The sequence below is a fragment of the Microchirus variegatus genome (assembly GCF_963457635.1).
Source record: "Microchirus variegatus genome assembly, chromosome: 23".
Taxonomy (NCBI): domain Eukaryota; kingdom Metazoa; phylum Chordata; class Actinopteri; order Pleuronectiformes; family Soleidae; genus Microchirus; species Microchirus variegatus.
This window is the reverse complement of record NC_139824.1, coordinates 15,848,209-15,875,260: the sequence shown is the minus strand read 5'-3', so window position 1 is coordinate 15,875,260 and position 27,052 is coordinate 15,848,209. Positions and strand designations below refer to the sequence as shown.

At 40.1% G+C, this 27,052-nt stretch overlaps 1 protein-coding gene across 1 annotated transcript in view; it reads right to left on the bottom strand.

Annotated features, from left to right (window-relative positions):
• ptprdb (protein tyrosine phosphatase receptor type Db) overlaps positions 1-10,214 on the bottom strand; it is a 94,762-nt gene extending 84,548 nt beyond the window's left edge. The window contains exon 1 of the mRNA XM_083909209.1: positions 10,089-10,214. The gene's annotated coding sequence lies outside the window, so the exon portion shown is untranslated. The remainder of the gene's footprint in view (positions 1-10,088) is intronic.
• Positions 10,215-27,052: the final 16,838 nt, after the last annotated feature.

The following is a 27,052-nucleotide window of genomic DNA, read 5'->3' as shown; positions in this document are numbered from 1 at the left end:
GTGGATGGAGAGGATGGCTGAGTTGCCCTTGTCAGAGTTATGAAAAGGAGAGTGAAGGAGGGAGTGTGTGTGTGTGTGTGTGTGTGTGTGTGTGTGGGGAGACAACCAGACCTAAATGTGTTCCAAACAGACCCGTTTGTCATGCTTTGTCATCAGGGGACATCGACTGCTCGTGTACGTATACGATTAGTGTGTACTTGACACTGTGCGATGTGTTTTTAATTATTACACTGACTGCTCACATGGGAATAAATATTGCTTATGGGGGGGGGGGGGCACAAATGTGTGTATAATGTGAATCTGTGTGCGTTCGCCCGTGAGCTCCCATTCAAAAGGTCTATATATGTGTTGTGGAATCCAAAGCATTTGACCTCAATCTGTGTCTCTGCATTATTTATTGTCCCGTTGCCAGCTTTGTTTCTCCAACGCTTGTCTGAGGAATCAGCGTGGAAGTAAAAGAAGAGAAGAAACGGCGACTTTTGGAGGAATATTCCAGATAATGGCTACGTTCTGAACAAGCTGGGTTCCTTTTTTGTCTCGTGATGGGTAAACACAACATAGCGCATCACAAGGCTTTTTACGGCTAATTGATCGCTCTGGACCTTCCTATAGTTTCCCCCAGTGGTGTTTAAACACTTTGGAGTGTACAGTCAACACAGATGGGCTGGGGGGAAAAAAAAAATGGGATTTCACCAGTGTACAGTCCAATAAATGTACTTTACAGGCTCCCCCCGTTTTTTTTTTCTCCCACTTTTATATCAGACACATGCACACGCTCGCTTACACATCACAGAACTCCTTCCCTGGGCCAAGCTGGCAGGGAAACAGTGTGTTTCCTCGAGACCCGCTGGGCCAAATCAATGGCAGCCAGCAGCCTTCTACAATGAGCACGCCACCATTTTGCTGGCTGCCGCCCAGCGCAGCAGCACAGACGCAGCCGAATAGTGTGCGAGGCGAGCAGAAACAGCACAACGAGGCCGTTCACAATGAGCACACGCTAAACCTGTGTGTGTGTGTGTGTGTGTGTGTGTGTGTGTGTGTATGGGCTGGGTAGGCAATTTGTCGAGGTCAATGAATGCTGCTTGTGTGGTTGCGTATGTTTTCTGTGCGTGTGCACATTTAGGGCATGCAATCTTATTATAAACTGACTCACTTGTGCGTCTGCAAACTATAGTCAAACTAAAACCAGAATTTTAATATACATGTAAACACACTAGTCTGATTTAGAGCTGAAACGATTAATCGATGAATCGATTATTTATCGATTACTAAATTAATCGCCAACTATTTTGATAATCAACAATCAGTTTGAAGCTTTTTTCATTATTAAAAGAAGAGATTTCCGATTGTTTTCGCTTCTTAAATATGAATATTTTGTTGGTTTCTTTGCTCCACATAATTAAAAAAATCATTAAAACTGTATCATTTTGGTTTGTGAACAAAACAAGACATTGAAGAACATCGTCATTTCCAACACTGATCAACGTTTTTTTTTAACATTTTCTGACATTTTATGGACCAAACGATTCATCGATTAATCGAGAAAATAATCGACAGATTAATCGATTACGAAAATAATCGTTAGTTGCAGCTCTAGTCTGATTAGTATTAATTCTAAGGAAATCTGACTCAATCTGGCGTGGACGCACAGTTCCCGTCCTCAACTTAAACACATAGATAAATGCATCGATTATTAATAGAAGAAACCAGTGCACAGCAGAACTGAGACAAAGGCGACAAAAACGTGGAGATATTCAGTATGGTCCATGTTATTGGACTGACAAGAAGACCACAATTCAAAATCTCAGCAGCCAAAAACATAACTAGTTCCACAGAAACGAGGCTCTGCCACATCAGGAGCAGATTTCAGGTCCCCACGACGACTTCTGGTCTTGACAAGCTCAAATGAAAAGGTCCTAAATACAAGCAGCAGCACATACTCACGACACGCATCTGTCATCTTGTCGTCTCTCCTTCACACACACACACACATTATCTACTCGCTGCTAGCGTGGTAAGACTGGTTTGTAATCGGTGAATCGCCGTATCAGCCAAGAAATGTCAGATTAATTTATAATCCTGGATTTTAATGCCTGTAACTACACGCACATACAATAGATATACTTTGGACAAAAGCACTATTATGTCTGCATTTCACCCTCGTACATGCACACTCTCGCCTCCACTGGGAAGCACAGACAGTTCCAGGTTCAGGAGGTGACAGAGCTGAGCAGAAGGAAAGGATCAATGTGTGCTGTGACTGAGTTCTCAACCTGACCCAAGTGACTCCGTGTCCCATATAGTAAACCATACTCAAGTGACATGCAATTAATGACCAGGGGCTGCATTACTATGTTTAAACGTCTTCAACAGTCTAATTTTGTGACTTCTGCACAATTATTGCTACTTTATATCACTACTAAAAATGTGATATATACTCATTTAAAGCCTGAATATGTGATACACACCAGGATGTCCAAATAAGGAGTTGTGTATTATTCCCATGGCAAATGACCATGCTCTTTGAGTCTGTTAAAATATTTTACATAAGGCAGGTATTTTGTCATACACTGTTAGAAATATAAGGTATATATAAGGTTACCATATAAGGTTCTTCAGCTTGTCCTCATAGGAGAACCATTTTTGGCTCCAGGTAGAACCTTTTTATAAAGGTTGCACCTGGAACCCTTTTAAAAACCCTTTATTCAGAAAGGGGGTTTTAAAGGGTTCTCTGGATCTTACTGGAACCACCAAGAACCCTTGAAAAACCCTTTCTTCAGAAGCAAATGGTTCCAGGTAGAACCTCAGCCCATGTAGATGAACCCTTTTGGAACCCTTATTTCTAAGAGTGTACTAAATTGAAAAGTTTGAAAAGCAACACAAAGAAAATGGAGCCCAAATGACTTTTCCTTCATTTATAAATGTGATATTTTGCATTAGTTCCTTTCTTTACTCCCAACTTCCCCGTCTTTCTCTTCTGTCACCATCTCGTAAAGCGGAACACAAAAACTACAAAAAAAAATATTATCGATGTTCAAGCCGAGACAGAGGCACGACCTCCTCGTCTGTAACCCTAGAACACAACCTTGTTATTTTCAATAAATGCGATTACAGGAGCTTCTTATGAAAGGTGCGAGGGAGACTTGGCACTTAGTTGAGGTTAGGTGTCTTCTCTGCTTTAGCCGGGAGAGTCAGAGGATGCAGGGGAGGAAGATGATGCCATTTCTCTACACCAGGGGATGTATTAAGTAACGGGTCTAATTTAATATTGAGATATTGAGAGAGAGCGAGATGCTGCTAAGGCACTTCCTGTGTCTACAGGCCATCCACGAACGGAGTAGTTGGGGAATGCTGAGCAGGGGGGTTTGAGATACATTAGAGAGGAAATAAAAACATAATTTCGTCGCGCACATTTACTCGATGAAGCGGAGGCACGGCGTGATTTTGCAAAGACAGCGCTGGCGTAGGTTTAGCGACTGTTACGCCGCGTCGAGCAAGTTTCCGCACACGCATGAACTGGAGGTCGGTGATTATGTATAAGCCGTTCAGGAGGACACACGTAAAGAAAAGAAATACACACTAAATCTGTCAGATGCAGAGGCTGTTTCAGGTCAGGTTTGTCGTCTTTGTATCCGGACGTGTGGCATCCTCTCTTCTGAGGACAATGGATTTATAGTAATTTCAAAGGTTTGGGGGGGGGGTTTTGTAAAGGGATTATTCATCCTCACACACACACACACACACACGCACACAATGACACTCACATCCTAAACTTCTAAACCTTGTCACAGGACAGACTGCTGTGATCTCTACTCACATAAAAGCGCTTAGACAATCATGACCGACAGTGAAGGCGCACACACACACACACACACTTCTGAGTTTTCTAAGTCTATGAGGACCTCTGTGCCCAAAACTTTGTCAGATCATCCATTAGCGTCAAAGGAGCTCATTCTACCATTTTCCTTGTTGGGACCAGGCATAATGTCCCCACAAGGACAAATGTCCCCACAGAAAAGGTCGTTTTCCAGGGGTTGGTCCACACAAGCATACAAAGACGAGGGCACGAACACACACATACACTTCTGAGTTTTCTAAGTCTATGAGGACCTCTGTGCTCAAACTTTATCAGATCATCCATTGGCGTCAAAGGAGCTCATTCTACCGTTTTCCTTGTTGGGACCAGGCATAATGTCCCCATAAGGAAAAATGTCCCCACAGTAAAGGTCATTTTCCAGGGGGTGGTCCACACAAACATACAAAGACAAGCACTCACACACACACACAAACGTCTGAGTTTTCTAATTCTATGAGGACCTTTGTTCTCAAACTTTGTCAGATCATCCACTGGCGTCAAAGGAGCTCATTTTATTATTTTCCTTGTTGGGACCCGGCATAATGACCCCACAAGGACAAATGTCCTCACAGAAAAGGTCGTTTTCCAAGGGGGTGGTCCACGCAAGCATAAAAAGACAAGCACACACACACACGTCTGAGTTTTCTAAGTCTATGAGGACCTCTGTGCTCAAACTTTGTCAGATCATCCATTGGCGTCAAAGGAGCTCATTTTATTATTTTCCTTGTTGGGACTAGGCATAATGTCCCCACAAGGACAAATGTCCCCACAGAAAAGGTCGTTTTCCAAGGGGGTGGTCCACACAAGCATACAAAGACAAGAGCGCACACACACACAGCTGGATTACACATCGTTTAATCCCAGGTGCCTTGGGGAGTCTGAGGCAAAACGGGAAGACAGAAAATAATTTCTGAACACGAGCACAACAAGAAATGGGATTTGTGTCAGACTCTCATTCCTCCACAGACAGAAGGAGAGGGGGAAATGGACGACGACGAGAAGAATGATGAATGATGAATGATGAATGAAAGGACAAAAGCTGAAGAGTATTATCCTGATTCACTTGGCAAAACCTGACAAAAAAAAAAAGACAATCAAATTTAGTAATTACAAATCTATATACAAACAGCGGTGAGGGCTAATCCTGGCCAGGCAGGAGAATTAGCAGCAAAACAGAATTAATGTGCGGTGGGTGTGATTGTTTGGTGGTGGGAGCCATTTTGAGGCACCCTTGGCTCTGTTGATTGTGAATGGGGGGGGGGGGGGGGGGAGACTGTGAGACTGAGCCAAGGGCTAAACAACTCTGCCATGGTAGAAACAGCAGAGGCAACGACTCCTCTAGAGGACACAGAGCAAACACTGTGCGTATAATGGACTGGAAAATTTCTGGTCTTTTCGCCTGAAGATTTCATTCAGGAAACGTTCGTATATATATATATACACTACCATTCAAAGGTTTGGGCTCACATGTACAATTTATTCCATTAAAAGTCTCACTTTTATTCATCAATAGAGTTGCGTAATGAATAGAAAAATTTGAAATAATGATTTTTACTCCAAATAATAATTTTGCCCTTCAAACACAAGGGTTTTCTAATCATCCAATAGCCTTCTAACGCCATTAGCAAACACAATGTACCATTAGAACACTGGAAATGGGCCTCTACACTCTTAGAAATAAGGGTTCCAAAAAGTTCCTTCTACAAGGGCTGAGGTTCTACCTGGAACCAAGGCTATTATTATTATAATAATAGAATAATTAAATTCAATATCATGGACATGGATGGACATGGACATAGATAAGTAATTCAGCTACAACTACACTCTTAGAAATAAGGGTTCCAAAAGTGTTCTTTTACAAGGGCTGAGGTTCTACCTGGAACCATTTGCTTCTGAAAAACCCTTTCCAGAAAGAACGTGTTATTTAAGGGTTCTTGGTAACACTAATGGTTCCAGTAAGAACCGTTTTGATCCAGAGGACCCTTTAAAACCCCTTTCCTGAATAAAGGGTTTTAAAAGAGTTCTTGGTTGAACCCTCCAAAAGTTTTCTAGGTAGAATGTTCTACCTGAAACCAAAAAGGGTTCTCCTATATGGACAAGCCGAAGAAACTTATATGGTTCTACTTAGCACTTTTATGTCTAAGAGTATACACCTATGTACATATTCCATTAAAAACCATACGTTTGCAGCTAGAATAGTCGTTTACCACATTAACAATGTATAGAGTGTATTTCTGATTCATTTATTGTTATATTCATTGAAAAAAAAGTGCTTTTCCTTAAAATATAACATTTTTAAGTGAGCCCAAACTTTTGAACAGTAGCTTGTTAAAGAAGTGTACATTTAACACTCTTTCCAAGGGATTCAAAAGGTTTTTCCTGGAGCAGCAGAAGGTGGTTAGCGAGTATGCATGGGGAGCAGCGAGAGCGCCACCTATGGAACGTTACTGAGAGACTGCGTTTTTGACTGACACGTCGTCTCTGGGAAAACACCACAGCAGCGACCGCAGAGTGCCAGACAAAAAAAAAAAAAAAAAAAAAAAGAAGTAGAGAGAACAGAAAACAAGGGTTTGGTCGACTGCCAATTGGAGTGAATAAAGTTACATATTCTGTCATTTTTTTGAAAAACTGGAGCAAACACTGGCCGGGAGTCGGATCTGTGTGTACCGCGCCGCAGAAACGACAGCGATTTCACATCACAGACGTCAACCGAAAAGTTATGGCTTTCGTCGACGGGACGGTGATTAAAGGAGAGAATAATTAGATGTAATCCAAACACGTGTCACCGTGTAGAGAGGAGAGGATGAAATATCCGAGAGTAGAGTCATTATTAAGATATAATATGAATTATAAAACGAGTGCGTCGCTTGGAGACGACAGAGGACCTCCAGGGTGGAGGGGGGGGCAAAGGAGAGCGGCCGCAAACAGCGGCAAATCCTCTGGCAGCAGAGAAAGAAGTGATGTGGAAGTCCTGCAGCCGTGCCACTAAGCTCCCGCTGCAGATTAAACTGTGCAGTCGTAAGGAGGAAGACGAGGAGGAGGAGGAGGACGAGGACGAGGAGGAACGAGAGAGACAGAAACAGCAGGAGAAAGAACTGCAGGGGGAAAATAAAGCTTTGTGGTCTGGCACCGTGTTCGCTATGTCAAAGCATCGCGGGGTGATAGAGGGAGATGAGAGGAGGAGGCGATCGTTGACGAAAGAGGACAGAAGGTGCAATAAAAGTCAGGTGGAAGAGGGAAACACTTCAGCTTCACAACATGTAGGTGGAATATAGGGTTGTTGTGTGAGGGGGGGTGGGTGGGGGTCGCCCTAACCACAAACTCCGTCACTGTCGTCGTCGTTCACTTTCATTCATCTCTCTCTTCTCTATTTCTGTCACTTCCTTGTTAAATTTATCCTGGATCTTGTGCCACTACTCTGAATACACACACACAAGCACTGCACATGTAATGGATATGGAAATCTGATTCCAGTGCAGTCTCTGTTATAAAACAGCGATGAAAATGTCCTTGAGCAAAACATACATGCCACATAAAAACGCGAAAGATAAAGAAAGACTATAAGGTGGAGGGAGAGGTAGAGATGGAGAGGAGTGGATGAACAGATGAAGGGAGGGCGGTTCTTACATTTAATTTTTAATATCTAACCATATGCTCGTCTCCACAGGTGAAAACTTCTCTGCGACGTAAAAATTAAAAATTCACAGCCCGAACGCGGGTGTGACGAGGAGAAGAGCGTGACAAAGGAAAAGAGGAGGATGGATGGATGGAGAGGGGGGGGAAAAGTGACAATGAGGTGAAGAAAATAGATCAAAGAGGAACAAAAACAAATCAAGCTGCGACGTGTTATTGATCGGGGGATGATCAGCTTTGGATGTTAGAGAAACACAGGAAAGTTAGTGCAATTTAGAAGAGAGAGAGAGAGAGGGGGAGGGAGGGGGAGCTGCAGGTGAAGAGATGGACGGATGATAAGCGGAGCCAAGATAGATTGAAAGCTGTCGCCGCCGACTGTCAGGTAAATCAATCGCGGCGCTCTGCCCCCTCCTCCTCCTCCTCCTCCTCCTCCATGTTCTATCACTTGTGCAAGCAGATACGCAGCTGGATGCTGCTGACTAACTGCAGCCGGAGCAGGAAGTTAGCCGAGGGCCGGCCCACTCCGACTGTTACGGCATGTTCCCACCACCACAAGTCTGACTCTCTCAAAAAATAGCATGTACTCTTTGATTCTCGTTAATCAGCCCCCTGAATAAAACACGTAAGACGACGGCGTCTACAACAAAAAGAAGACGGCGCACATGGATCCGCAGAGTAATATTTTTCCTGGTTTAGACGGCACTGGCCTGCTCCGTGGGAACCAAAAGTGCAGCGACTATAATTACCGACCAAAGTCATAACATTCGTGACCTTAAAAGCACCTCTCCTAACCCTAACATGGACATTCACAACACACACACACACACACACATATATATATATAAATATATATGCATCTGTGCACAAAGAAATGTGCTGACAAACACACACACACACACACACACACACACAGAGCTAGCTTTGCACACACACAGGCATCCATCACATCTCGTGGAAGGAGGAACAGCAGCTGCGGTGGCATGCATGTACACACACACACACAAACACACACACACACACACACACAGCACATGAAAACAGTGGAGAATCAGCAGTAGTAAAGCAGTCGTTCATGCACAGACTGGCCTGTGATGAGGAAACCTCTGAACTTAGAGCAGCAGCAGGGCCGTGCTCATAAAAAACACGGGCTGTAAACCATTTGGCCTAATGTGCTTTTTCTAACAACCTGAACAGTATTTATTTATTTATTTCCTACAACATCCGTCCATCACCTTCACATATTACGCCTTATGTCCTTAAATATTGTGAAAATCCTCACAAGGGGTGGGGTTTTGATCTGTGAGGGCAGGGCAAACCCGTGAAATCATTCCCCAAATTAAACTTTAGATCATCTGAGATTTATTTTTTTGCTGCTGTGTCAAAGTGGAAGAAAGCCATTTAAACTGCACGGCCAAGAAAAGTAAAACAATGGCATTTTACAAATTCCACGTTATTTAAAAGCGCGTTTTAACTCGTCGACGTACATTTGTGATTAAAGGGCACGACGCTGCGATCCTTATTCTCGGCCTTTTTCGCTGTAAAACCCCTCCGTAGTGTGATTTAAAGCCATGTTTTTTGTCCTTTTTAATTGTTTTCTGGTGGCTTTTTATGGCTCCAAGTTGAGTCTGCAACAGCACGAGAAGCAAAATGTAGATGACGATTGTACGTACGGTATTTGTCTCTCACACACACACACACACACACACACAAACACTCGTGCCTAATTACTGTACTAAGTACTTGTGTGATTGATCTGTGAGCAAGACTGCTGACACACACACACACACACACAAATAATCAACCAACAGCGCATTATGGCCGAGAAACATAAATGTCATACAAGGTGAACGCTTCAACATACTTCATAGAAATATTTTGCTTTCATTTAATATATATATATATATATATATATATATACGGTTTGTGTCTTGCATAGACCATTAAGTGTCCAGTCAGCCTGCTCAGTGCTGGTGGCTCAGAGGCTCAGGCGTGAGAAAATACCTCCAAGCATGTTTTCTGGAGAGGGAGCAGCACCAAGCAGCACCAGTGCAAAGCAAGCGTTTAAAAGCCTCCTTTTTAATCTCTCATCAGCATTTAAAATAAAAAAAAAACACACACACAACAATCTAATAGAGCCCCCGTCTTTAACCTGCAAACTATAATAATCGTATAATAAAAATACATTTTACCCAGTGAAAGAAAGGAGCAAAACTGCATTTACTGTATAGCGGAGGTGGTTTTATTTTGTGAGAGGGACCTTATAAAATAAAAGCCCCCATATATGGAATAAATCAGGCTGATGTGAAATCACTGGCTCACACCTATCACAGGTGTTTTTATTCTAAGGGCAACTTTATCAAGACAAAGGTGTCCATGCATACATGCATTGTGACCAGAACACCAGCAACACAACTGTTAACACAACCACATATGTGTTATTTCATCACACACACACACACACACACACACACTGGTCAAGGCTACATTGTGATGAGAAGTTGCTGCTTCTGATGCGCACACACTCACACACACAGCGCGCGCCCCCGACATGAAACAACGACTACATGTTAATAACATGACAATAAACGTGCGCGCTCACCATGTCAGCAGCATCCTGGCGTGCACGCCCGCGCGCGCAGTCGTGGGTTCTCGGAAAGAGAAGAGAAGAAACTCGCAGGGAAATAATAATTCTCGCTCTTTTTTTGCTCCGTCGTGTGTGTGTGTGTGTGTGTGTGTGTGTGTGTGTAACATCCACCGTGGCTGCAGCCGCTCTGCCCAAATAATCCAGCACCTTGTTTCTCAATCCCTCCCCTCTCTCTCTCTCTCTCTCTTTCTCTCTATTTCCCTCCCTCTCTCTCTCTCTCTCTCTCTCTCGCTCCAGTAATTTCCCTCACGCTCGCTGTGGATTCATCCAAAGCAGCTGCTGACTGAAGTTCGGGCAGATTATCTTCTCTCTCTCTCTCTCTCTCTCTTCTTTTTAAACGCAGACGCGCGCCGTGCACAGTCAGTAGAACAATAATAATAATCCCGGCAGTGATCGTCTGTGCCCGTCACTCGGTCGCTCCCTCGCCCCGGTAAAAGATGAAGAGTGTCCGGACAGACGAGCGCCGCGCAGAGATGGAGAGATGATGATGATGATGATGATGAGACGAGCGTGCGGCTGAATGCGCAGCAGAGGCGCTGCTCGGTGCTGCGTTCACTGTCCGGGTCACATGTTGGTGTATTGAGTTCTGTGTATATGACATCAACGCCGAGGGGGGGGGGGGGGGGGGGGGGATAATCAATGGTATCAAATGTAGGTTCGATACATAGTAAAAATAGATTACCACTCCCACACAGATTATCATTCTTCTTATTATTATGAATATATAATATGATACGGAAGAGGATTAGGGCCAAATGTGGGGGGAAAAAATAAAATAAAATTGGAAAACAGACTTGTGTATGGAGGAGGATTAGGGCCACGTGTAAAAACAGCATGAATTCTGAGATTAAAGTCCAAATTCTGAGATTAAAGCGGACCAAGAACGGAAGTTCCAATTAACGCTGTTTTTTGGGGGTGTATCTGCCACATTACTTCGTTTATGAAGCCCTGAAGGTTCCAAACAAACAGTTGTTGTATTGTAATCTCGGGGCTCAGTGAGATTTCTGGAAAAAAACCCGGTCTGGTAACGTAAACAGCGGTTCTCCTGAACAGCGGATTCTCCTGCTTCTCCGGGCACTAGTCCGGCTACATCCGGTTGCGTACATTGAACCGCAGAAGAAGAAGAAGAAGAAGAAGAAGAACGTCCGTTGTGGAGGTGTTTTTCACGAGCGACAGTGTCTTCTGACTCTGGGTCAAAGGAGTCGTGACGAAGCCATTTTTAAACACTGTTAAAACAATGTTCTGATAATGAGTAGCAGTACATCCACCGTTCCAGAGGGGGGAGCTGCGTTCTTCTGAGAGCTGGTGTGCTGATTACGTCACTTCCAGGTACCTGGCCAATCACAACACAGTTCTGTCTTCTGGGGGTGAGAGTTCAGTCTGAAACACCGCGCGGCTGAGGAGAGCTTCAGTGAGGAGAGATTTTGATTGGCTCATTTATAGCAATTAGGAGGTTTTTGACCATAAAAACAAGTTAATGAGTGTAAGTAGACCTCCATAACTCACGTATATGTGCAACAGGACAACTCTATGTGAGCTTTAAAGAAAGTCAGAACTCTGAGATTAAACTCTATATTGTATTGGCATTAGCAAAATACAAGTATCGGGTAACAAAATGCTGAGATTAAAGTCAGAATTCTGAGGGGAAATAAACCCGCTAATCTCATAATTATGACTTAAATCCCAGAATTCATTCATTCAGAAATCAGTTTTATTATATTTTTATTTCTTTCAATTTCTTTTTATTTTTTTTCACATGTGGCCCTAATACTCTTCCGTACTTCTGAGATTACAGTCAGAATTCTGAGTTTAAAGTTAGAGTTAAAGTCAGTCACTTTTTTCCTCTCAGAATTCTGATTTTATTCTGAGATTAAACCCATAATTTTGAGATTAAAGTTAGTTAAACTTAGTGACTTTTTTTCCTTCAGAATTCTGACAATTCTGAAATTAAAGAAAGTCAGAATTCTGAGATTAAGAGATTAAACATTCACTGACTTTAAATCTATCTTTAATCTCAGAATTCTGATTTCTCAGAATTCATAAATTACTTTTTTTCTTTCTCTCATTTTTTTTTTTAAATGTGGCCCTAATACGCTTCCGTTTTACAGAATTCTGAATTTTTTCTCTGAATTCTGACTTTTTAAAATTATTATTTAACAGATTTCTTCCATCATATTATGATTACATGTATACATGTAGTGCATGAGAGGAAACTATGTGATGGAAAAGCAGGGGAGGAACTAAAATAATCCAAGAGAAAGGCTTTTATTGTTCCCCTTCTTCATCATAAACACAGGGAAACGTGGAACAGTAAAAGACACTGAATTTAAACTCCATGGCCAACTTTCTTAATGTGAAAAATGAACTTTTTGTGGTGTTTTTGTGAAAATTTAAAAAGATTTTTCTTCTTTTCAGAGTGAGCCTCTGATCTTTGGTGACGGAGATTAGGAGAGCAGTGATCACAGGCTCAGTTAATCTGATGAGACAAATGGAGATGATCTAATCTTTGAGCGAGGAACAGAGCCACGGGTGTCGATGTAGATGATGTCATTCCGTGGTATTTATTGAGACACACACACATTTAACCATAGTAAGCAAAAAACAATCAATTCAATAACTGATTCAGAGACAGATTGAAGATAATGAAATTCATTGATGACCAACAGCATTTTAAATTGACCGTAGATGAAGAGAATGTGAGGGTTTCGAATCTTCAAAATAAACATTCTGAGAGCGTCCACCTCACATTTTATTCATCACTCACATCAGCAGTGAAACTCCAGTGTCCCTCACACTCTGAACCTGCTGCCTCTGATGAACTCTCAGTTATATCAAGAGAGATGGAGACGACTGAGCGTTGTTTTTTTATTGATAACTGAAATAAATGAGCTTGGAAATAACGTCGATAAACGACAAATGACGCGTTAGGCCGAGCTTAAAGTGGTTATGGTCACCTGGTTTGAACCCATTCATCTTCTCAATTTTAAAACTTTAAAACTATTGTTTTAATCCCCTTTTTTTTTATTGTTTAGTCGAATTTAACTGGGAAACAGGAAAACCTGGAGTAGATTTTGAAGTGGAACGGATTATGTCATAGCTGCAACACCTATGGGAACAGAGCATAATACTGCACTCTTAGAAATAAAAGTGCTAAGTAGAACCATATGAGGTTCTTCAGCTTGTACTCCTAGGAAAACCCTTTTTGAGGGTTCCACAAAGAACCCTTTTAAAACCTTTTATTCAGGAAATGGGATTTAAAGGGTTCTCTGGATGAAAATGGTTCTTACTGGAACCATTAGTGTTACCAAGAACCCTTGAAAAAAAAAAACCCTTACTTCAGAAAAGGGTTTTTCAAAAGCAAATGGTTCCAGGTAGAACCTCAGCCCTTGTAGAAGAACCCTTTTGGAACCCTTATTTCTAAGAGAGTATATAAAAGAGGATATTATTTAGGGGGAACTGGGATATTATCTTTTTTCCCTTTATCTGATAAAATAAAAATGTTAAATAATAACAAGTGCATGTCTGTACATGTCTGTCAAGTCAATCTCAGTACTTTATTTGCCATTTTTGTTACTATTACAGGTCTCACGGAGAAATTTGAGAGGTTTAGACGTGTGGAAATGTGTATTTGTTTCCATCCGCTTAGATGTCTTCAGCCAGATATAAAAAAAAAAAACGTCTAAATGTACATTTAATATAATATAACTCGTACTGACACAATAAATAACAATAAGTCAATGCAGATGACTTAATAATCAGTCCACCCCAAGGTATTGTAGAGAAAAAAAACAAAATAAACTTGACAAATAGACTGCTAAATTGTGCTTACATAGTGCAACGACGTGATCAAACCAGTACACGTGAATGATTGAGTGTCACTCGACTGCAGCAGTTTGCCTGAAAGTTGACGGACTCGCAGTCGGCCGATCGATCACTAAATAGCCATCGCATTAGCGTCGCACAGTGCATTATTCTTGTCCGCTGCGTTATGTCAGATATGTCATATGAATAAATGTGTCACAACAGCCTCATGAATTCCGCGTGGACATATTGGCAACTTTAGCCTGCGATGGATGATGTACGAGCGGCGAAGGCCGTTAGCGCTGTTTGACGGCGAGAAATCTACTGGTAATTTGCAGGGAAATCTCGGTGGCGGCAAAAAAAAGAACAGCGGTTTTCTGTCAATGAGCATGATTGCACCCCACACACGCACACGCACACGCACACACACACACACACTTATTGGGTGTGCTGACCTAGAAGTGCAAACACAATCAGCGGTGCAGCAGATTCCCATCAGCGCGACGTAAATGAGACGGAGGAGCCCTAAACGTGCTTTTGTTGCAGAAACTTCTCGGCTGCGTGGGCGCAAAGAAACACAACCTCAGGGCTGGAGACACACACGTGTGGACATTATACACACACACACACACACCAGGGACAAAGACGCACAAACACACTTACACTTTAACGTCAGCACAACAACAGATAAAGGCTTTACGATCAAGATAAGGTCACTGCGTCATAATATAGTTTCAGCGCCACACACTGCACACGAACACACACACACACACACATCAACACAATGTCCACACTTGTTTGCATTGCCGCTCCTCATTAAATATTCAAGAGATCCTCTCTCTGATAAATATGCATGGTCGCATGGGTTCAATATTCAGCGCACACGGACGCGATGAACGCATGACTATGTGTGTTCACTCGCTCCCTGCAGGCACAACTGTGTCAAACAACTTATTTATCAGTTTCCGTTGTGTGTTTTTTTTTTTTTTTTTTAAGTCACGCATGAATGCAAACCACTCTGTGTGCAATCACCGTCCCAGCTGCACACTCTCGCCACGCCGACTCCTTTGTATATCCAGATATATTGGAGAAAGTCGTGGTTGTAAATCTCAAAAAAAATCCAAAAAAGGAAAGCTATTATTTCTTTTTTCAAGATAATTCTTTTTCTTTTCAACACAGAAAACAACTTATATCTACAGTGTGGATTTACTAAATGAATCGACAACTATTTTGATAATCAGTTAATTGGGTTGAAGCTTTATTCATCATTTAAACAAGATTCCTGATTGTTTTAGCTTCTTAAATGTGGATATTTTCTTCGATTTCTTTGCTCCATGTATGAACCGCTTACTCCAGTGTTTCGCAACCCTGGTGAACACTGCCCTGCCGTGTTTTAGATGTTGCCCTGCTCCAAAAACACCTCATTCAATTAAATCACCAGCTCTGCAGAAGCCTAATAACAAACTTTTGTATTAATAAAAAAAACCAAAAAAGTTTCTTTTTTTCAAAAAATTTAATGTTTCAAATTTTGTATAAAAAAAATCAAAAAATTTAATGTTACAACTTTTGTAAAAAAAAAAAAAAGTCAAAAATGTTTTTACATTTTTTTTTTAAAATTAATGTTTTAACTTTTGTCATTTTTTAAAATTAATGTTTCAACTTTTGTAAAAAAAAAAAAAAAATATTGAAGGTTTCAACTTGTGTCAATTTCCCCCCAAAAATGTGATGTTTCAACTTTCGTCAATTTTCTTTTTCAAAAATGTGATGTTTCATCTGAATCAGGTGTTTTTGGAGCAGGGTAACATCTAAAACATGGCAGGGCAGTGTTCCCTGAGGACCAGGGTTGGGAAACACTGGCTTACTCGATTAATCGTGAAAATAATCATTAGTTGCAGCTCTATAGCTGCGAGTTATTCCGTTTGTAAACAAAGAAGCACTAAGAAGCTAACCGAGTCATGTTGTAATGTATGTTTTCCATCCATTATGGTAGCGTATTGAAATGTCTGCTTACTGCTAAGTGGTTAATGCATCAGCGCGTGTGTTATTAACAGTACATTTAATCAATAGATGGGAGTTTAATGTCTATATTAAACACAAAAAAGTGGTATTACGCCATTCCTAATTGATGACATATAAAACTGGAGCTGACGTTGCATTACTGAGTAGTTGAGACTGAATCAAAAATAGAGGTCAACAATAAAAGTGAATGGCGACTGCAGGTGTAAGTGAAAGAAAAGTCTCTTTTTCCTCAGTTATTTCCCATTATAATTGGTTTTTAAAGGTATAGTTATAACTTTAACACAACGGTCACAATAAAAAAAAAGGACTGGGGAACTTTTTCCCCGGGTACAATTAGAGGTAGTTTGTCTGCTGAGCAGAACAATGGAATAATGAGACACTGGGGGGCATTGGTACCCACTGTCCTGTACAGCTCACACTAACAGTCAGTGTGTGACGGTGGTGGACACTTTGACTCATCGTAATAGGGGGGAAAAGGACAGGTGCAAGTGTAGCAGTAAGCCATGATAGGGACAGTGTCATTATTTTCATTATTTGTATATATAAATATATCTTTGACAAGTCCAACCACCAATAACACAAAAAAAAGAAGCTGTATTTCCTTACAAATGAGCTCCCATCAACACAGAAATAGCCTCCAAAAACATTCAAAATTGTAATGAATCACCAGAACCAATACAAACACTTTTGTGCAATTATAATAATAAAATAATAATAATCACAATTATTGTTATTATAATTATTGTTATATGCAGTAGACTGAAGATGGGAGTGATGATTTGGTTTAACGACATAACTATTTCAAGTGTATGTGTTTATTTATTTAAAACTGTCAAAGATTTTGCAACTTTAACTGACTTTGAAAAATTATATTACAAATCAAAGAGAAATTGCAATAACTAGATATTCACCCAAAATCCATCCATCCAACTTCTACCGCTTTATGGATACACTCTTAGAAATAAAAGTGCTAAGTAGAACCATATAAGGTTCTTCGGCTTGTCCTCATAGGAGAACCCTTTTTTGGTTCTACCTGGAACCCTTTTAAAACCCTTTATTCAGGAAATGGGTTTTAAAGGGTTCTCTAGATCGAGATGGTTCTTACTCAAACCATTAATGTTACCAAGAACCCTTGAAAAACCCTTTCTTCAGTTTTTCAGAAGCAAATGGTTCCAGGTAGAACCTCAGCCCTTGTAGAAGAACCCTTCTGGAACCCTTATTTCTAAGAGTGTAGAAGATGGATTCTACCATGAGGAGAACATGCAAACTCCATGGAGAAAGGTCCCTGTTTTGACTGGGGGTCACGAACCCAGGTCTTCTTGCTGCAAAGGCAAGGGCGCAAACCACTACTTCCCCCCAAAATCCATCCATCCATCCATCGTCTACCATTTTATGGATAGAAGATGGATTCTTCCACGAGGAGAACATGCAAATTCTATGCAGAAAGTCCCTTGGCCTGACCAGAGGTCATGAACCCAGGTCTTCTTGCTGCAAAGGCAAGAGCGCAAACCACTACTTCCCCCCAAAATCCATCCATCAATCTTCTAACACTTTACGGATAGAACATGGATTCTACCACGAGGAGAACATGCAAACTCCATGGAGAAAGTCTCTTGGTCTGACCAGGGGTCGTAAACCCGGGTCTTCTCGCGCAAAACCACTACTTCCCCCCAAAATCCATCCATCCATCCATCCATCAATCCATCCATCTTCTACCACTTTATGGATAGAAGATGGATTCTACCACGAGGAGAACATAACAACTCAAACTCCATTCAGAAAGGTCCTTGGCCTGACCGGGGGTCATGAACCCGGGTCTTTTTGCTGCAAAGGCAAGTGTGCAAACCACTACCCCCCCCCCTCCCCCCAAAATCATTATCTTATTTCCATCACCTCAAAAATCCAGCCCATGACATGTTCGTGGGGGTATGTGGAGTAAATCAGCTAATTAAAGCCATGACATTTTGATAATTGCCTCTGATCTCAGCATCACACAAGGCCACAGTCACACACTCACTCACACACACACATATATGAATTAGTGATGATGGACACCCACAGCCTGACACTCTGACCCCACAAACACGCACAGAAAACATTATTAAAGCCTCATAAACGTACACCTTTACAGGTAATCGACAGGCACATTAAATCTCCGCTGTGCAAATGTGAATCTGAACACCTCCGCGCACACGGGTGTCACCGTCCTTTCATTCCTTTCAGCTCAGACTCTGCACTGATTTATGATTTACCCTTTAACATGTGAGGCTGCTAACCGTAAGTGGCTCAACTGGTCATAGACATAGCACCTTGGTTATATAACCCATTTATAAGCCTCGACTCTTTTCAAACGTGGAGCTCAAACTCATGTTTACCAAAGTTACTGCATGTTAAAATAGTGTATAAACAATTTAAAATGAAGAAAACCAAAAAAATATATATATTTAGAAAAGACTTTAGCATGTTACATTTGAAATCTGAACAGTAAAAAGCATTTTTAACCCTTTAAAGCCTCAAAATGTCTGTGTGGACTTTTTTGTGCTATTTTAATTGTGCTATTGTGGAGACGGTCGCCTCAGCTCGGTCGTAATCACACCACGGTCGATTTGCGCCGGATCACACAAGCACATTAGAAGTGATCTAGTAGGGGAGGAAACACCGCCCCCTGTATTGTTATGTACACATAACATTCAAATAGTGGTTCTCATTAGGTTAGTTACAATCAAACCAAACACTAACGTTTAAGGAACTTTCCCCTGAGGATTCGGTTGGAGCCTAACGCTCTATAAATGTTGAGAGACCCAGAAACTTAAATGTTCTCCTGCGGTTGCACCATGGTTTCCACGCAACGTTCTCGTTTGGTTGTATTTTGGTTATATTTTTTTACTAAAAGAGAACGTTGGTTTGTTCATTACATTTTTTAGATCTTTAGGTTAAAACTGAAGGTTATATTTATCTTTTTCACAGACATCTGTGCATATTATCATCCACAGAGGAATATATTTATTCCTTACTTTCTCCATTTGCTTTCTTGGGTTGGTGAAATAAAGGTTTTGACATTAAGGGAACGTTCTGTGCAACCAAAAACTAACTTTAGGAAAACTTTCCATATCAACCACAGGAGAACGAACCAGAAATTGTTAGCTGGGTTATTGTTGTTAACATTTATTTGACTCTATTTGACTTTTTAACAGAATACAAAACTGCGAAAATGTTGATTGTACTGCAAAAATGTATTTTTCAAAAACACTACACTACAGATGAATATGTCTACTGTATGTTGAGGGCTAAGAATAGTAAGCAGCATTTACAGAAGAGAAAACACTCAGGGAACATGCTGCGTTTCGCACTTTTAGCACGCACAAGAGGAAGATATATATACACGCTGTGGTCCACAAAAGGCAGGAAGGTGTGACTCTGCAGAGGGTGTGTGTGTCTCTGTGTGTGTCTCTGTGTGTGTGTGTGTGTGTGTGTGTGTGAGAGTCAGAGAGAGTGAAAATCAGCAAGTGATGGAAAAGCCCAGCATTCCTACAGCAGCTTTAAACGAATACAAGAAGACAAGCTGCTCTTTTCACATCGACGAAATTGCATTTGGGAATATTGAGCCGACTGTTATAATGAAGCACACGAGCCTTCCTCCGTGGTGCCGCGTATAAGCGATACACAAAAAGATCGTGCTAACAGAGTCAAAGCTGCAAAAGGGATGTAATTTATTCTGCGCGTGCACGGGTTTGGATGAGCCTCCGTACTATTGAGAGAGCGGAAATGAGAGCCAGTGCAAACAGGAAGGGAGAGGGAGGCGAGGGAGGGAGGGGGAGAGAATAAAGAAAATAAAAACAGCATAGGATCAGGATGAAAGACAGAAGATATGAGCGATGAATGAGTGATACAGGGAGAGAGCGAGGGAGACGTCCTCTGTTATTTCCTGATGTGAAAAGGAAAGAAATTGTCATTCTGATCAGATCAGAGCGGGCGTACTGGAGTTAGCAGCTTCCATATAAATAGCACACACACATAAATGACACATAAATGACGATGTAAGCAGCTATCGCGGCGGCGAAGCGTGAAAAAAAGGGGCCGCATTGTGTCGCTCAAGACCGGTACATTAACCCCGAGACTGGGAAAATGAGAGGCACCGAGTGGCAAATTGGACGAAAATAAGGTGAGTGATGAAGACGGAGCGCGTTCACAAAGTAACGAGCCCGTACATTTTTCACATTTTGCCTCCTTGTGCCGCACTTATTTAAACTTAATACACTGTAATGACAAAGTGGAAGGAAAAGGAAAACTGTGAAGCTTTGGATAACGTGGATTTGGGCCGTTTTCAGCTCTGTGCAGAGATGTTTGTTTGGTTTGAAGTCAGGACACTGTGGACCTCTGCTTGGCAAAGCTCTGGCCGTGTCTGGACCACACACTGCAGATAATAATCTCTGCTCTGCTTCATTCAGCTTTTCTTTAAATCCTCCACAGCTGTCCGATGCTGTCACTGTACTTTACACAACTGTTTCCCTGTGTGTGTGTGTAGCTGTGTTGCTCTGCAGTGAAGGTTGTCGTTTCTGGACGGATCTCTGGAGATTAGATTCCTGGTTATACCTCGGTTATCAAGGCCCTTCTTTTACCCCCAATTGCTCTGTTTAGCCAGGAGGCAAGCATTAGCCGTTTTAAATCTCCTCCATTAAATAATTACAGAGGCCACAGTGGCTCTGTGGAGCCTTCACTGCAGCAGAAAATACTTTTTAGCCTTCCTTGATACAATCTTTTTTAACCCTTTAAAGCCTCAAAATGTCTGTCTAGACTTTTTTGTGTGCTTATTTAAACCATAAAAGGGCCAGAAAATGTTCTGTAACTAGAAAATGTCCTGTAACTAAGTGATTTTGACCTTTTTTCCCAGCATAACTTTCAATATTTGGCAGCTATTCACAATGTACTGCATGTTAAAATAGTGTATTTACAATTTAAAAAGAAGAAAAACAAAAAATATAGATATTTAGAAAAGACTTTTGCATGTTAAAATTGAAATTTGAACAGTATAAAGCATTTTTAACCATTTTAAGCCTCAAAATGTCTGTCTAGACTTTTTTGTGTGCTTATTTAAACCATAAAAGGGCCAGAAAATATCCTGTAACTAGAAAATATCCTTTAACTAAGTGATTTTGACCTTTTTTCCCAGCATAACTTTCAATATTTGGCAGCTATTCACAATGTACTGCATGTTAAAATAGTGTATTAACAATTTAAAATGTTAAATCTATAAAATATAGATATTTAGAAAATACTTTTGCATGTTAAAATTGAAATCTGAACAGTAAAAAGCATTTTTAACCATTTAAAGCCTCAAAATGTCTGTCTAGGCTTTTTTTGTGCTTATTTTAACCATAAAAGGGCCAGAAAATGTCCTGTAACTAAGTGCTTTTGACCTTTTTTTCCAGATTACCTTTCAATATTTGGCAGTTATTTACAACTTACTGCATGCTAAAATAGTGTATTAACAATTTAAAATGAAGAAAAACAAAAAATATAGATATTTAGAAAAGACTTTTGCATGTTAAAATTGAAATCTGAACAGTAAAAAGCATTTTTAACCCTTTAAAGCCTCAAAATGTCTGTCTAGATTCTTTCTGTGTGCTTATTTTAACCATAAAAGGGACAGAAAATGTTAAATATTTGGCAGTTATTTACAATTTACTGCATGTTAAAATAGTGTATTAAGAAAAAAAAAAAAGATTATATAGAAAAGAACTTTTGCATGTTAAATTTGAAATTGGAACAGTATAAAAACATAATTACAGTGACGTTTTTCGCTTCTGACATTACCGAGTGACATTACCGTTTGATTCGACGCGCAACTTTCAGAAACTGTTGGAATTGATAAGATAGCTACGATGGGTTGACCTCATGGCCTTTTTGCTCTGATGAGCATTGTATAAGCGTGTCAAAGACGATGGTGTGCACACGCTGAAATCCATATACGACGCAGTCAATGCGGCTTGTTTATATTTACACGAACGCGGCAACGAAAAAGGGTATATACATTTCAAAGAAAGCTGTCAGTCATATGCCTTACCTAACAATTACGTCTATTCACACAGGACAACAACAACAGACAGCAAAATCAGCGCTTCGCACACACACACAGGTCAGGGAGAAGTGGCTGTCACTGTGATTGGTTCCTGCTGCGGAGGGCAAACCCATGATAGCCAATTATCTGTCATTATACACCACAGCAGCTCTTGTGGGCTGGATGCCTCTGCAAATGTCTGTGTGTGTGTGTCATGGTGGGAGAGATCGGCAAATTGCTGGTTATTGCAGCACGGTGAAAGAAGAGAGAGGAGAAATGTAGAGGAGGAAGAGGAGGAGGGAGGGAGGGAGAAAAATATATGCAGATTGAATATATAAAAGGAAGTAAAAGGAGCGATTAATGATTATATGGGACAGCCGTAGAGAAGATGGCATCCCAGGGAGCCGCAGACCTCCAGCGAGCTGTGCGCTGCTGACAGATGTCTGGTGACCAAGTGATGCCTGATGCAGCGAGGCCGGAGCGTTAGACGACCACAGATGTGAAGCACCGGTGCTCCATCATGTACGAGCAGCATGTGACGGAGCTGTGACCAGCGTGCGGTCAGATACTGAAACACTATACGACAGCGTCTAGGATGACAGCATCACTTTGTATTTCAGTATATGGCCCATGCTGTGTGTGTGTCCAGTATATGCTCTGATTCAGAGCTGTGCACAGTTCAATTAACTAATTGTTCCAATTAACAAAGTATGCAGCTGAGTTATGAAGTGTGGAGTTTTCAGGTATCATTTCCTGAATTTCAAAAATTCATTAAAATTATTCCTTAAGAGGTTTGCAAATATTTTCAACGGATCCTTGTTCAGGGCGATGCCGACTATTATGATGGTAAATTTCAAGTCATTCCGAGATACTTTTTGTTTTTCTGAAGAAAGTCAGTTCACCGTCAAAGTGCATCAGGGCAAATGGATGATTTCAAGAATTTCAAAAATTCATTAAAATTATTCCTTAAGAGGTTTGCAAATATTTTCAACAGATCCTTATTCAGGGCGGTGCCGACTATTATGATGGTAAATTGTCAAGTCATTCCGAGATACTTTTTGTTTTCGAGAAGAAAGTCAGTTCACTGTCAAAGTGCATCAGGGTAAATGGATCATTTTAAGAATTTCAAAAATTCATCAAAATTATTCCTTAAAAGGTTTGCAAATATTTTCAACGGATCCTTGTTCAAGGCGATGCCGACTATTATGATGGTGAATTTCAAGTCATTCCGAGATACTTTTTGTTTTTTCGAAGAAAGTCAGTTCACTGTCAAAGTTCACCAGAGCAAATGGATAATTTCAAGAATTTCAAAAATTCATTAAAATTATTCCTTGAGAGGTTTGCAAATATTTTCAACGGGTCCTTGTTCAGGGTGATGCCGACTATTATGATGGTAAATTTCAAGTCATTCCGAGATACTTTTTGTTTTTTTGAAGAAACTCAGTTCACTGTCAAAGTGCATCAGGGCAAATGGATCATTTCAAGAATTTAAAAAATTCATTAAAATTATTCCTTAAGAGGTTTGCAAATATTTTCAATGGATCCTTGTTCAGGGCGATGCCGACTATTATGATGGTGAATTTCAAGTCATTTTGAGATCCTTTTTGTTTTTTTGAAGAAAGTCAGTTCACTGTCAAAGTTGATCAGGGCAAATGAATCATTTCAAGAATTTCAAAAATTCATTAAAATTATTCCTTAAGTGGTTTGCAAATATTTTCAACGGATCCTTGTTCAAGGCGATGCCGAGTATAATGATGGTGAATTTCAAGTCATTCCGAGATACTTTTTGTTTTTTTGAAGAAAGTCAGTTCACTGTCAAAGTGCATCAGGGCGAATGGATCATTTCAAGAATTTCAAAAATTCTTCAAAATTATTCCTTAAGAGGTTTGCAAATATTTTCGACGGATCCTTGTTCAGGGTGATGCCGACTATTATGATGGTAAATTTCAAGTCATTCCGAGATACTTTTTGTTTTTTTGAAGAAAGTCAGTTCACTGTCAAAGTGCATCAGGGCGAATGGATCATTTCAAGAATTTCAAAAATTCTTCAAAATTATTCCTTAAGAGGTTTGCAAATATTTTCGACGGATCCTTGTTCAGGGTGATGCCGACTATTATGATGGTAAATTTCAAGTCATTCCGAGATCCTTTTTGTTTTTTTGAAGAAAGTCAGTTCACTGTCAAAGTGCATCAGGGCGAATGGATCATTTCAAGAATTTCAAAAATTCTTCAAAATTATTCCTTAAGAGGTTTGCAAATATTTTCGACGGATCCTTGTTCAGGGTGATGCCGACTATTATGATGGTAAATTTCAAGTCATTCCGAGATACTTTTTGTTTTTGAGAAGAAAGTCAGTTCACTGTCAAAGTGCATCAGGGCGAATGGATCATTTCAAGAATTTCAAAAATTCATCAAAATTATTCCTTAAGAGGTTTGCAAATATTTTCAACGGATCCTTGTTCAGGGCGATGCCGACTATTATGATGATGAATTTCAAGTCATTCCGAGATACTTTTTGTTTTTTTGAAGAAACTCAGTTCACTGTCAAAGTGCATCAGGGCAAATGGATCATTTCAAGAATTTCAAAAATTCATTAAAATTATTCCTTAAGTGGTTCGCAAATATTTTCAACGGATCCTTGTTCAAGGCGATGCCGACTATTATGATGGTGAATTTCAAGTCATTCCGAGATACTTTTTGTTTTTTTGAAGAAAGTCAGTTCACTGTCAAAGTGCATCAGGGCGAATGGATCATTTCAAGAATTTCAAAAATTCTTCAAAATTATTCCTTAAGAGGTTTGCAAATATTTTCGACGGATCCTTGTTCAGGGTGATGCCGACTATTATGATGGTGAATTTCAAGTCATTCCGAGATCCTTTTTGTTTTTTTGAAGAAAGTCAGTTCACTGTCAAAGTTGATCAGGGCAAATGGATCATTTCAAGAATTTCAAAAATTCATCAAAATTATTCCTTAAGAGGTTTGCAAATATTTTCAACGGATCCTTGTTCAGGGCGATGCCGACTATTATGATGATGAATTTCAAGTCATTCCGAGATACTTTTAGTTTTTTTGAAGAAACTCAGTTCACTGTCAAAGTGCATCAGGGCAAATGGATCATTTCAAGAATTTCAAAAATTCATTAAAATTATTCCTTAAGTGGTTTGCAAATATTTTCAACGGATCCTTGTTCAAGGCGATGCCGACTATTATGATGGTGAATTTCAAGTCATTCCGAGATACTTTTTGTTTTTTTGAAGAAAGTCAGTTCACTGTCAAAGTGCATCAGGGCGAATGGATCATTTCAAGAATTTCAAAAATTCTTCAAAATTATTCCTTAAGAGGTTTGCAAATATTTTCGACGGATCCTTGTTCAGGGTGATGCCGACTATTATGATGGTAAATTTCAAGTCATTCCGAGATCCTTTTTGTTTTTTTGAAGAAAGTCAGTTCACTGTCAAAGTTGATCAGGGCAAATGGATCATTTCAAGAATTTCAAAAATTCATCAAAATTATTCCTTAAGAGGTTTGCAAATATTTTCAACGGATCCTTGTTCAGGGCGATGCCGACTATTATGATGGTGAATTTCAAGTCATTCCGAGATACTTTTTGTTTTTTTGAAGAAAGTCAGTTCACTGTCAAAGTGCATCAGGGCGAATGGATCATTTCAAGAATTTCAAAAATTCTTCAAAATTATTCCTTAAGAGGTTTGCAAATATTTTCGACGGATCCTTGTTCAGGGTGATGCCGACTATTATGATGGTGAATTTCAAGTCATTCCGAGATCCTTTTTGTTTTTTTGAAGAAAGTCAGTTAACTGTCAAAGTTGATCAGGGCAAATGGATCATTTCAAGAATTTCAAAAATTCATCAAAATTATTCCTTAAGAGGTTTGCAAATATTTTCAACGGATCCTTGTTCAGGGCGATGCCGACTATTATGATGATGAATTTCAAGTCATTCCGAGATACTTTTTGTTTTTTTGAAGAAACTCAGTTCACTGTCAAAGTGCATCAGGGCAAATGGATCATTTCAAGAATTTCAAAAATTCATTAAAATTATTCCTTAAGTGGTTTGCAAATATTTTCAACGGATCCTTGTTCAAGGCGATGCCGACTATTATGATGGTGAATTTCAAGTCATTCCGAGATACTTTTTGTTTTTTTGAAGAAAGTCAGTTCACTGTCAAAGTGCATCAGGGCGAACGGATCATTTCAAGAATTTCAAAAATTCTTCAAAATTATTCCTTAAGAGGTTTGCAAATATTTTCGACGGATCCTTGTTCAGGGTGATGCCGACTATTATGATGGTAAATTTCAAGTCATTCCGAGATCCTTTTTGTTTTTTTGAAGAAAGTCAGTTCACTGTCAAAGTTGATCAGGGCAAATGGATCATTTCAAGAATTTCAAAAATTCATTAAAATTATTCCTTAAGAGGTTTGCAAATATTTTCAACGGATCCTTGTTCAGGGCGATGCCGACTATTATGATGGTGAATTTCAAGTCATTCCGAGATACTTTTTGTTTTTTTGAAGAAACTCAGTTCACTGTCAAAGTGCATCAGGGCGAATGGATCATTTCAAGAATTTCAAAAATTCTTCAAAATTATTCCTTAAGAGGTTTGCAAATATTTTCGACGGATCCTTGTTCAGGGTGATGCCGACTATTATGATGGTAAATTTCAAGTCATTCCGAGATCCTTTTTGTTTTTTTGAAGAAAGTCAGTTCACTGTCAAAGTTGATCAGGGCAAATGGATCATTTCAAGAATTTCAAAAATTCTTCAAAATTATTCCTTAAGAGGTTTGCAAATATTTTCAACAGACCCTTGTTCAGGGCGATGCCGACTATTATGATGGTAAATTTCAAGTCATTCCGAGATACTTTTTGTTTTTGAGAAGAAAGTCAGTTCACTGTCAAAGTGCATCAGGGCAAATGGATCATTTCAAGAATTTCAAAAATTCATCAAAATTATTCCTTAAGAGGTTTGCAAATATTTTCAACTGATCCTTGTTCAGGGCGATGCCGTCTATTATGATGGTGAATTT